We start from the raw sequence: 13,519 nt of genomic DNA, 5'->3' as shown, positions 1-13,519 counted from the left end.
TAGAAAAATATAAGACCTATACCAGTATCTAGTTATATGCCAGGCATGGGGTTCAAATTTGCACTACCCTTCTAAAACTTACTTTTTTAGCCAGGGCCTTTTAAATATAGTGTAGCTGTTCAAATTTAACTGCAATAATGGATCAGGCTGGTTGCCCCCCCCCCCCCCCTCCCATCCCCAACCCCCAAAAATGTTGTGTTTCTGGCGGCATGGTAAAAAAGTAGGGTCGGTAGGTCGGTATTTTCTTTTTTTAAGCACTATTATCAAGTAAATGTAGCCTATTATCACAAACCGGGGCGACGTGGACACAATAATATGTCAATAATTATCGTCAACCCACCCGTGTTTAAAGCAAAAAAAAAAACATTAACAATTTTCGGTAATAATTCTGTTGTTAAACTAGTAATTGGCCTTGTTTTCATTATTAATTAAAACCCTCTCAAAGAGCTAAAAGAAGTGTGTCGGTATAATGGCATCTGAAGTGGAGATCAAAGCGGTATAATTGCCCGAGATTGTCATGGCATTACGTCATGTTTTCGCCCCATGTGACACATCACTGTCTGATCGTACGGCCTCAGTTAAATTGCTGAGAAGAAATCAGTAAAAAAGGTTTCTTCTTTATCTTTTTTTTAAAGCGAATGTGCAATATCCCGTATAAACTGACAGGTAAATGTGTCAAACAATAATAGTAGATTCCTACCTCTGTGACCTATTTGCCCTCAAGGAATTTACATTATTGTTTGAAAAGAATATCTGACAAAGTGTCGAGTCAAATAAGACATGTACAAATATTCATTTACTTATTAAACTTATTAAAAACCACAACGACATCATACTGCTTTATGTTAAAACAATCATTGTTTTTATTTACGTTCATGAGGTCCCGTGACCTATTCACCCTTACTTGCAGAAATCTGTTTGCCAAAAATCGTTTTACTAGATGTGTTTAAATTGCTGCCGCTTTTTCATTATTTAAGATGTTCTAATTCTGTTTTTTTTTTGGTATAATCTTGTCAAAAGTCTAAATTTTATGACCATAGTATGTATTATTTATTTACTTTTAGAAATAAATAAATAATTAAGATCGCGCTGTTTGAAATTTTACAAATTTATAATTGTATGAAACTTCGATCATTTTTATAAAATTTTGCCTACATTTCTGTCGACATCTTATTAAGATCGTTATAGAATTCAAACTGTATTTCTTCTAAAGTGGGGCTGAAAGTCTGAAGCGATTATATTAAAAAATGAATGCACTATAAGCGTTTTATGTGTACGTGTCGATAAACATTTAAGAAATGGCGATACGATAGGTCGCACGTGCTCGTGGAATGGAAAATATCGTTGTCATTTAAAAGGAAACATCAGATAAATCGGTGAAATTTCACGCTTTTATTACTCACAAGTTTGAAAACTTAGTAGCCCGACGGACTACCCAGCTTGGGAAATTTGGTAGTCCGTCAGAAAAACTGGTAGCCTCAGGCTACCGGGCTACTGCCAAGATCGAGGCCTGCTTGCGTGGTTGGAAATTTCGTCGATAATAATTGCCATAACAAACAAAAACGCTGTTTTCATTTGAACGTAGTTGAAATATTCTATATTCTACTTTTTAAAACAAATCCATTATCACGTTATTGCACTTTACAATGTATGCAAGTATGGCAATGTCAGAGCGTGCGCTTTGTGTGACGTCAAGATAAAGTAAAAAAGTTTCACAAGGTGAATGAATAATTTACAGTGGATGAGGCGGGGTTAACCTGTCAGAGTTACTCCAAAAATAGCTTCAGCTTCACAGTTTTTGTGACGTAAACATGCAACTCTATCGATTAGAAAAAAGTTGAAGGGGCAATTTGATCTGCAAACAGTAGTATAAGCTTTTCAAGAATTTTACAAACAATTGAAGTTAAAGATACGGGTCTATAATTTCCTGGTGAAGATTTATCTCCCTTCTTAAAAATGCAAGTAACATTTGCAACCTTCCAGTCTTCAGGTAACACCCCTGTAGATACAGATTTTTGGAAAATTTTACTTAAAGGTTTATACAACTGTTCTGCACATTGTCTTAAAAACATAGGGTGACAATCATCTGGGCCACAAGCCTTTGATACATTCAAATTTTTCAAATGTTTGAGCACACTTTCAGGTGAAATTACAATATCAGAAATAAAACTATCTCTATCAATTTTCTCCTCAAAATCTGGTAAATCAGGTTGTCCTTTCTCCATAAAAACTGATGCAAAAAAGTTATTTAGCGTATTTGCTTTCCCAATATTTTCTGTTACAATGTTACCATTTTCATCTACTAAATCTGCAATCCCATCCTTGCTTTTGGTTTCAGACCTTACAAAGCTCCAAAAGGACTTTTTTAGGAGAAGTTTTAGAATTTTCACCTACTCCTTTTTGATATTTCTTTTTAGCAAAACGTATAGCACTTGTCACAAGATTTCGGTGTTTGCAAAATTCCTGATAGTCCCGGTAACTATGGCTAAACGTATATAAGTTTCTATACAGTGTCTTATATGATTCAACATGAAATTCCATGCTTCTTGAACATCCAAATCATTAATAGCTTCCCACGAGACTTTTTCCAAGTAATTTCTTATATCATCATAATTTCCTTTGTAAAATTTAGGTCTGGGAACTTTTTCACAATTTTCTTCAACAGGGCTGAGGAATTCAAAAACAATACCCACAATATCAGAGGCACCTAAATTACCAATTATTTTCATTTTATTAGTATTTGTCATAGACTCATACTGTCAGTTAATATTAAGTCCAAACAACTGGGGTCTTGACCCTCCCTATACCTTGTATATGAATTTACATGCTGCACAAGAAAATTGTCCCTCAAACATTCTACAAATAAGAATGCCGGATGTGTTTCAGTTCTATTTACAGACCACATGCTCCAGTCTATCTCTGGAAAGTTAAAATCTCCTGCAATTACTAAATGATCATATTTCAATGAAGATACCTGATTTAATAACATGTTCAGTTTCCGAAGATTTTCAATATCAGAAGACGGAGATTTGTAAATTCTCCCTAAAAGCAGTTTTTGTGAATTTGACATTCTTACTACACACCATACTGATTCAGAAAAATCATTTCCTTGCAGAACCTTGCAATACTCAACAGGGATACTGTCTTTGATATAAATTACCACTCCACGACTACTCTCATGAACATTCGAAATGAAACATTGATAATTTTTCAAAGCATATTCATGATAGTCAATGATAGTTGGTTTTACATTTTTCAGGAAAACCTCAGTTACCACAACAATGTCAAAATTATTCAAGGAAACCAGTATTTCCAGTTCATCAAATTTATTTAACAGATTATCTGCATTCGTATAATACAGACTGAGTCCATTTCCCTGCGTGCTGCTAAATTCAAATGAATTAGAAGAATTTCCATTCAAACTACCCAAGTTACCACTCGAATTTAAATCTGAACAAGAGGACCATGATGGTCCTGAATCGCTCACCTCTTCCCACATGACCCAGTTTTGAGTATGACGTCGTTTTTTCTATTCTTTGACTTAGTGACCTAGTTTTTTATTATGTGACCTAGTGCCCTAGATTTAAATAATTTTAGACCTACTGACCTAGTTTTTGACCCAGTTTCAAACTTGACCTAGATATCATCAAGATGAACATTCAGACCAACTTTCATACAGATCCCATGAAAAGTATGGCCTCTAGAGGGGTCACAAGGTTTTTTTATTATTTGACCTACTGACCTAGTTTTTTAAGGCACGTGACCCAGTTTCAAACTTGACCTAGATATCATCAAGGTGAACATTCTGACCAATTTTTATGGAGATCCATTCACAAGTATGGCCTCTAGAGAGGTCACAAGGTTTTTCTATTTTTTGACCGCACATGACCCTGTTTCGAACTTGACCTAGATATAATCAAGATGAACATTCAGACCAATTTTCATACAGATCCCATGAAAAATATGGCCTTTAGAGAGGTCACAAGGTTTTTCTATTATTTGACCTACTGACCTAGTTTTTGATGGCACGTGACCCACTTTCGAACTTGACCTAGAAATCATCAAGATGAACATTCAGACCAACTTTCATACAGATCCCATGAAAAATATGGCCTCTAGAGAGGTCACAAGGTTTTTCTATTATTTGACCTACTGACCTAGTTTTTGATGGCACGTGACCCACTTTCAAATTTGACCTAGATATTATCAAGGTGAACATTCTGACAAATTTTCATGAAGATCTCATGAAATATATGGCCTCTAGAGAGGTCACAAGGTTTTTCTATTTTTAGACCTACTGACCTAGTTTTTGACCGCACATGACCCAGTTTCAAACTTGACCTAGATGTCATCAAGATGAACATTCAGACCAACTTTCATACAGATCCCATGAAAAATATGGCCTCTAGAGAGGTCACAAGGTTTTTCTATTATTTGACCTACTGACCTAGTTTTTTGAAGGCACGTGACCCAGTTTCAAATTTGACCTAGATATCATCAAGATGAACGTTCTGACCAATTTTCATGAAGATCTTGTGAAATATATGGCCTCTAGAGAGGTCACAAGGTTTTTCTATTTTTAGACCTACTGACCTAGTTTTTGATGGCACGTGACCCACTTTCGAACTTGACCTAGATATCATCAAGATGAACATTCAGACCAATTTTCATACAGATCCCATGAAAAATATGGCCTTTAGAGAGGTCACAAGGTTTTTCTATTATTTGACCTACTGACCTAGTTTTTAATGGCATGTGACCCACTTTCGAACTTGACCTAGATATCATCAAGGTGAACATTCAGACTAACTTTCATACAGATCCCATGAAAAATATGGCCTCTACAGAGGTCAAAAGGTTTTTCTATTATTTGACCTACTGGCCTAGTTTTTGAAGCCACCTGACTCGGTTTCGAACTTGACCTAGATATCATCAAGGTGGACATTCTGACCAATTTTCATGAAGATCTCATGAAATATATGGCCTCTACAGAGGTCACAAGGTTTTTCTATTTTTAGACCTTCTGACCTAGTTTTTGACCGCATGTGACCCAGTTTCAAACTTGACCTAGATATCATCAAGATGAACATTCAGACCAACTTTCATACAGATCCCATGAAAAATATGGCCTTTAGAGAGGTCACAAGGTTTTTCTATTATTTAACCTACTGACCTAGTTTTTGAAAGTACGTGACCCAGTTTCAAACTTGACCTAGATATCATCAATATGAACGTTCTGACCAATTTTCATGAAGACCTTATGAAATATATGGCCTCTAGAGAGGTCACATGGTTTTTCTATTTTTAGACCTACTGACCTAGTTCTTGAAGGCACGTGACCCAGTTTCGAACTTGACCTAGATATCATCAAGATGAAAGTTCTGACCAATTTTCATGAAGATCTTGTGAAATATATGGCCTCTAGAGAGGTCACAAGCTTTTTCTATTTTTAGACCTACTGACCTAGTTTTTGACTGCACGTGACCCAGTTTCAAACTTGACCTAGATATCATCAAGGTGAACATTCTGACCAATTTTCAGGAAGACCTTATTAAATATATGGCCTCTAGAGAGGTCACAAGGTTTTTCTATTTTTAGACCTACTGACCTAGTTTTTGATGGCACGTGACCCAGTTTCGAACTTGACCTAGATATCATCAAGATGAACATTCTGACCAACTTTCATAAAGATTCCAAGAAAAATGTGACCTCTAGAGTGGTCACAAGAAAAAGTTTACGGACGCACGCACGGACGCACGCACGGACGACGGACACCGCACAATCACAAAAGCTCACCTTGTCACTTTGTGACAGGTGAGCTAAAAAAGATCTGACTGACCACCCAAACTAAAGTCTGAAATAAAATCTGAATGCTGTTCAGAATATAATTCTGTAGAATTTTCACCCACCGTAACAAAACTGTCATAATTTGTATCATCTTCAGAATACAAAATTGTAGAACAAGAGTCAAAAAGAACATTTGCCCACTTATTTGGTGCACTAACATCTGAACTGTTAAAACTTGAACTTTGATTTAACTGTAAACTGTTACGTATGTACATGTTGAGTCTTTATCTATGCAAGTGTTTCTAGCGAAAAGCCCCACCACTGCCTCGCCGAGTGGAGTGGAGCATAGATGGATATGTCGGTGCTGTGCTACATTGTAACCATGATCATCCATCCTTCTATCGTTGTCCTGTTGGACAATCCGACCTTTACGAAATACTAGATTTGACTCATCCGCTGCTTCTCTTCTACGTTTCTCCTAACGTAATTTAAAAGCTATTTCACGTTGCCTTGGTGTAAGATCAGGTGTTGAGAAATACTGAAGAATACTCATCATGATTTTTCAAGAGCCTTGAGGTCTTGAGTATTTTGTGTTTCAAATCCACATCCTTTACAGTGAAACGCAAGGGTCTTGGCTTCCTGTGATTTGTTGCAGTTTTCCCCATTCAGATCACATTTTCAAATTCAAGATTTAAATTCAAAGTTCCATTTAAAATCTGATCCACTTCCTTCTTATCTGGAACAACTGATACGGGGACTGGAAAGCGGCATTTATCTTATCTTATGCTGTCGTCCACCCGAAGCATATGCCGTAGGTTATTCTGCTATTACTCACACACTTACGCCTTACAGTTTAACTCGTCCTTTCAGTGAAAATCTGGGAAAGCATTTGTTGAATTTTTTGTTGAAAACCAAAGTTCTGCCATGAAATTATTGCCTACATCTGTTTTTAAATGGAAATTATCTACATTAATGTTACTTTTTGCCCTGTGAAAATGGCTAAAACTAGGCTTGTCTTACCCAGAGAGAAAGATGTTGTTTTTTACATGATATTTGCCTTGTTGATTCAGAGTATTTAAAACAATAAAATTAGGACATATTTTAATGAAAATAGCAAGTCGGAACTGTAAACTGTTGCCTGAAAATACTTGTTTATGATATCGCTTTGTTTTTCACCATTTAAATGCGTGTTAAACCTGTATGATTTTCTGCAGTTTTATCTGAATGTTCGGAATACTAAATGTAACTTCGCTGTCGGCCTTTTTTAAAATTTTATTGTTATCTTAATTTAAATACATTCTATTTTTCACACATCAGTTTTAAGATTAAATTTATTAAACTAATTTTTGGAGTTTAAACAACAACTTCGTTTGAAACATTCTCTGCGTTCAAGAAGAATGTTTGTTTCTGTATGTAGAAATCTGATATTATAAACAATAAATTTTATAATTATGGCTCTACAAAATTAAGAAAAGTGTCAGCTTTCTGTTCTTTTTTTTTTTTTTTTTTTTCCATTTTATTTATTTAAATCCAACAAAAATCGGTCCTTTGATAAAGGTTTGAAGTTACGTTCAGGGAAGTGAGCTCGAGTTAATTCATAATAATTAAGCATATCACCACAGGCAGTCGCATGCTGTTTTCCTTCAGAATCCCTTTAGATCAATCTCTGATCATCTAATTATCGCCACTTAACATGTGACTGGTAAACCCTTTGAACAAAATGTGTTATAGCTCCATGATTAACATGAGGTAATATGCTAATTACACACTAATCGACAGTTGCGAAAACAAAATATCGATCGCTAACGACTGGTCGCTATTACAGGTATGGACGACAGCATAATACAGATAAATGTATTGATTTATACGGAGTGTCTACTCCCCATATTAGACCTTCTTGTTCTTATCATCGTCGCATTCAGCAAGAGAATGTATAATTAATAATGTTCAATTTTCCCACCTCTCTTTCATGTTCCTCTTGTTTTTCTTTCGGTATAATTTCCCTAATCCTATCACTACTGGTTTCCCAGTAGTTTCTGGACCGAAATCGCTATTTTTTGCCAGTAACTTTCAAACAAAACATAGTAGAAACATAAAATTTTCACAGAATAAAGCTAGGTTCTTCGTTAACAACAAGCAGAATTTGTATTACACTTGCGTTCATAACACAAAAGTAGATGAGGTCTCAAACGGGGCAATTAATTCCATTAATATCTCAGTTAGTCCGAGTAGTTTTCCGGACCTTTCATTTTAACAGTTGTAACCTTTCTGTAAAAGCAAACATTTCCGATTTCGTTATATATATTCAAAATTAAAACATAATACTAAGGCGTAATGATGATTGAAAAGTATATTTCAAGACTTTAAAACAAATACAAGATTTATAATACGCTCATTACAGTTACGTCTAATTACGTTTGAATGACGTTTCAGGGTTCGAATGTAGCACGATTTTCTACCTGCATTTTTTCGCAAGTGGTATTTTTTTTAACTTGCTAAATGAAAAAACAACTTGCATTTTCCACGACTTGTCACTTTATTAGAACATTACCACAAACATCCATGTGATGAGTCCAGCCAATCGTATTTGCACTATATAAATAGTAACTTATTATAGATTACCAAAAAACCCACCGGATGTGGTAAACGTCATCAAAATTGGCGCAGGTACTTGTCAGCAGTTGAAAAGCCGTTTACGACGAAAGATGAAAGAGTACTCCGAAATTCGTTCTGCAAATGACAATGCGCTGCAATGACCGAGAATTTTTAAGAAAGAACAGTGTAAGATCGAGACGACAGTTAGAAATGCACATTATTCGGCTAAATAATTTCACCCGCAAAAAAATGCTGGTGTCTGAAATCTCACCTCGCAGTTTGAAATTTGCACCCGCATTTCGCGAGTATGCGAGCTTAAATTCGAACCCTGCGTTTGCAACGTCACGCTAAAATGATGGGACGTATTTAGCGGACTGGTAATATAACAAAAAAGAAATTAAGAACTTTTAATATAATTAACAACTTTTTTTATACAAAAGAACAAGACCGGTCTCACTCGGGCATGGACACTGCTGCTAAGCATTTGATTGATAAACGGTATCATAGGAAAATCCCTGTCAATTTTGATTCCTGTTTTTAATCGATAATTTAATGCCGTAGTATAGTGAATAGGTCCATTTTTTCTTATTTACATTGTTTTCTTTTATTACTATCGGAATGTTTTTACTGTATCGTCTGTAAATGGGAGCATCATTTGACTGATATTTACCTTCAAAGGGCCTCAATTACTGCGCATGCGCACTGTTACTGGAATTCCCTAGCAGTTGACAATCTCTTGTGTAAACATAACATCGGAGTAAGTTAAAACAACCGGGATATTCAAATAATAAGTAAGTTCGGTAAAGCTAGTTTTTCGCTGCTATGTAAAGTCAACAAAGGTCTGGATGATGTGATATTGTTTACCAGATGCTTTACAACGGCGTAAAGTCTCAGGGCCCTCTCTACATTTTGGGGGATTGGGGCCGGGGCCCTTGGAGGGGGGAATTTCGCGTCGTTTTCAAGGGAGGGGGGAATTCATTCTGGAGATATGAAATTAAGGTCAATTGAATATTACAGATATCAAACTAATGTGAATATATCTGAAGTATTGTACAGAACATAATCTATTAAAAACAGGCAACTTTTATTCTCTTTTATTAAATCAGTTATGTGATATCAAAGCGAGGTTCACATGTCGTCATTATCGGTAGCACTAGCAGTATCCACGGACATTGGCTCAGCAGCAGCCGGAGCAGGGCTTCCCTTCATCGTATCTACCTGATTGTGCATGTCTGGTCCTGATGAAACAGTGGTGTCTGTGACAGTAGTTTGTTTTTTTGAGAGCATGCTGCTTAAAAAGCAAATCTTTTTTGCGCATTTCGCCCCTGTTGCATCCGTGATCTTTTTACGGTATGATGTGCATTATGCGACATTTTATTTTCAAAGTTAAGTAACTTTGCATAAACGCATCCCGGGAACTGAAAAACGCGTGTATTATACGGATCAGTAAAACCAGGGGTTCCACTAGACCTGGAAACCCAAGAGTCCCAGGACCCCTGGGTCAAAATTTTGAAGGGTCCTTTTTCAAAATACAAGAGTCCTGCCCCAACACATCGATACAATTGACTATATTTTCTTATAAAGTAATACTAAGTAATTAATAGCTACTAAAACCAAGAATATGTTACATCATAATAACATAATAATAATTTCTGTTTCAGGTCATATAATCTGATATTGTAAATAAATTTTTATCAAAATTCATTTTAATTTGATGAGGTTTTTCTTCAATATTTTTGTTTGTTAGCAGAAAAGTGCTAAAACACTGTAAAAATGTATCCAAAAACGTACTATCCGGATACTGGTACACTTTTGGAATGTCCTCTGAAATGTTGTTTTTGCCAGTAAACTTGGTCCACTAAGGTAAACCAGAGATAGTTCCTCAAATAATGATGCTACTTTTCATTAAAAATTGCATTGTGTGTCAAGTTTTTTTAGTGACTTTTGGAAAAATTGCATATGTCATCGGGTGTAATTAGAATCGTAAACGGACATTCTAAACTTATTTTTACTTTCCAAATCCATTTAAATTTGTGGATTTTCTGGTTGATATAAAGGTACAATCATTAAACAATGAGCTTATTTAAAGTTTGCATGAAGAAATCTCGGTAATCAGCTGGTCGCTTAATTACGATAATTTAATAATTGGCGCCTTTTTGACAGTATGCAGGCTCAATACGGGTACCGCTTTATCAATTAATGTTAACACTTCATTGATTCTCATTACCTATGTTCACTCGCCGTGACGTAACTTGCTGATAAAGAAAAATCAGCGTGGCATGTCCACATGATAAAGAGCGGGAATTTAGCAGAAGATCAAAGGCAGGAGGGCATGACCGCGTGTGTTTATTTTGAATACACGTGTTTATCGTGGATATAGTTTTACTGTAGAAAATGACTGATAAGAGGAAGGAGTAAAACTTTATCAGGCTCATTAAGTTACGAGACGCTCCTAAGACTATCGGGTATCGATTTTTTGCTTGATTTTTTTTTCTTTCGAGGGGGAATTTTTCTATACTTCGGGGGAAAAAAGCATACTATTTCGAGGGGGGAACGGGGCCGAATTTCGGCCCCAAAAATCGGCAAACGAGGGCCCTGAGTCTATACAGCATGAAATGTAAAAGGTCCGGAAAACTACTTGGGTCCGGAAACTACTGGGAAACCAGTAGTACTGCTTTGAGAATCTCCATGCTTGGTCAAAGTATCCAAACTTTTCTCAATTTTCTCAAATATTTTTTCAATCGATCAAGCTTCTGGCTCCAAGAAAAAGGCTTTAAAGCGGGTGGCCGAATATTTACGACCTGGTCAAATTTACGACTCGAACCAGTACCAGTAGGCCTAGGTGATCAGGACATTCTCAAAGTTTAAGGTTCAGTTAATGTTGCCAGACTTATCCGCTTAACTCCTATCCGAACACTAGATTTCTAGATCTACCTCTTTCAGCTCATTTCCCGTTCGTTCACAGAAGACAGATTTTAGCAAATATATTACAAGATGAAATACATTATATATTATTATATTATGTAAAACCCTTGCAACATTTAACATTTGGGAATGAAGTCCAATGGCAATTCTGAGCTTTTTCGAAAAAAAAAAATACCTGTTTTTCCGCCATAACCGGCTTTGCTAGAAAAACACGTTGTAGCAGATTCTTTATGACAACACCACTAAATCATGTATGGATCTTGTTTCTTCCTAGAGAGATTTTTTGTCTGACAGGTCAACACTACAGATCATCTTCGAAACCGACAGCTAAACTGTGGGTACGAACACATGTAATAACGTTTGCTTACATGTAGACATTTATATAAAATAAACAATCTCCTTAAAATGCTACAAAACTGTTAGTTTATAAATGTCCACACTGAAATAAAAACAGAAACAGGCTTACATAAACATGAAAATGCCACTTAAACTGAAAATGTCACTTCTTTAATTGGGAAAAAATGAGTGTTTCTTTATTATGCCTTTATCTAACTAGCTCAGAAGTGCTGCTTGATTACTTATTTAGTAGTGTTAAACCTATAAGAAAAGCTGGCTTTCTGCAAAAGTGTCAGTTTCATTTATTAGTACCAGTAACTTAATTAATTGCATGATTAATACCAACTTGCAAGTTTCAATTTGATCAAATCAGTTTTCAAGGTTCTGTGGCATTCTGTGTGCAGTGAGTGATATGGATTATATCTCACTGATAAAACATAGTATTTTATCAGTTAGCATAAAATAAATATATTTACCATACTGTATGTTCTAGGTTAAACCAAAGAGCTATAAAAATAAATGTATTTTATACTTCTTTGGTAAAACTAACAAGCTTCTGAGAGCTGTCCCACTTTAACAAAGGATTAATAGTTTAATGTTCATAAATGACCTATAAACCACAGCACCAAAGAAAGTAGTAGGCATGTTTCTTCAAAGACATACTTTTGTTTGACAGGTCAACGCTAAGGAAAAATCCAAAACTGATGGCCAGAATGTGGGTATGGACACATTATGTAATAAGGTTTTTAGCTTGGTATTGTAAATTTACCCAATTTAGATGACGTTTCAACTGGGGTATCACACTAAGCAGAATTTGTAAACAAAACGTTGTTTTTGAAGGTAAAGGTTTTAAAGATATATTTTTGTGAAATGACACCTAGCTGGTGCAAGTCTTTATATCAATGCGTACCTCCGGTGATATAACATATGTCCGTGTCTACTTTAGTTTTGCTGGTAACCTGGACAAACCGCAATGCTTCCACAGCAAGCGTATTTTCAAATGGCTTGAAAACCAAGCCCAAGCGACTGTTCCTTGATAAACGACCAACTAGTTGTCACTGCTGTGTTCTCTCTGATATCTAAGATCATTTTGGGAGGATTTTCGCTCAGAAAATGGCGTATTTCTGGATAGATCGCCGAACTCGAAAAATGCCCGTTCTAAAGTCCAAAAGCTCTCACAGAAAGCACTATTTTAAATCGCGATTTTCTCGTTCCTTTCGTTGAATGCAATGCCGCAATTAACGCAGGTAACGTTTTTCCCTACCAACGCTTTACTTTGTAAAGTTTACTGCACGTGGATAGTGATATTTTCAAGCAAATTTGGGTAGCTCAAAAACAGGGAAGTATGTATTAATTGGATTTATCAACTTCAATAGGAGAATCGACATTATAAAATAGTTTACGTTTTTAAGCCGTTTATGCATTAGAATAGAAAAAGTGGAAACTCCGCAGGTCGCTCAATACGAAAAAAACGAAAATGTTGCAGGCTCCGTTTGATTGAGCCTGTTCATGGACGGTAGTGGAAATGCATACTACCGTCCACGCCCTCTAGCCCCGGGTTGAGCAGAACTCAACATTTACACATGCCACAAGTACAAAATTCAATTTAGAACATTCGCAGATGTATTCATACGGCGGTGCACATGACAGCATTCTCAAGATTGCACTATGTAACAGATTTTTTCTATTGATTTTGCGTTCTGACCACAGTGTCAGGGTATTAACCTGATCTGATACACTCATATACAGATAACAAGGGCATATAGAGACACATAATTATGCTATTTGACTATGGATAATCAGACTATTTCTATTTTTAAGCGCCATTAACAGAAATGTGCTCACTTAATATTGTTATTTAGTAGGGATGGGAACG

General features: G+C 35.9%; 1 protein-coding gene across 2 annotated transcripts in view; it reads right to left on the bottom strand.

Annotated features, from left to right (window-relative positions):
* LOC123532336 (uncharacterized) overlaps nucleotides 1-11,713 on the bottom strand; it is a 316,884-nt gene extending 305,171 nt beyond the window's left edge. Inside the window, exon 1 of one of the 2 annotated variants that reach the window (XM_053517493.1) lies at nucleotides 11,483-11,713. The gene's annotated coding sequence lies outside the window, so the exon portion shown is untranslated. The remainder of the gene's footprint in view (nucleotides 1-11,482) is intronic. The other variant, XM_045313748.2, reaches the window with a different exon arrangement.
* Nucleotides 11,714-13,519: the final 1,806 nt, after the last annotated feature.

Source organism: Mercenaria mercenaria, chromosome 11, assembly GCF_021730395.1.
Source record: "Mercenaria mercenaria strain notata chromosome 11, MADL_Memer_1, whole genome shotgun sequence".
Classification (NCBI taxonomy): domain Eukaryota; kingdom Metazoa; phylum Mollusca; class Bivalvia; order Venerida; family Veneridae; genus Mercenaria; species Mercenaria mercenaria.
The sequence above is the reverse complement of the archived record's forward strand: the minus strand, read 5'-3'. Positions and strand labels throughout refer to the sequence as shown.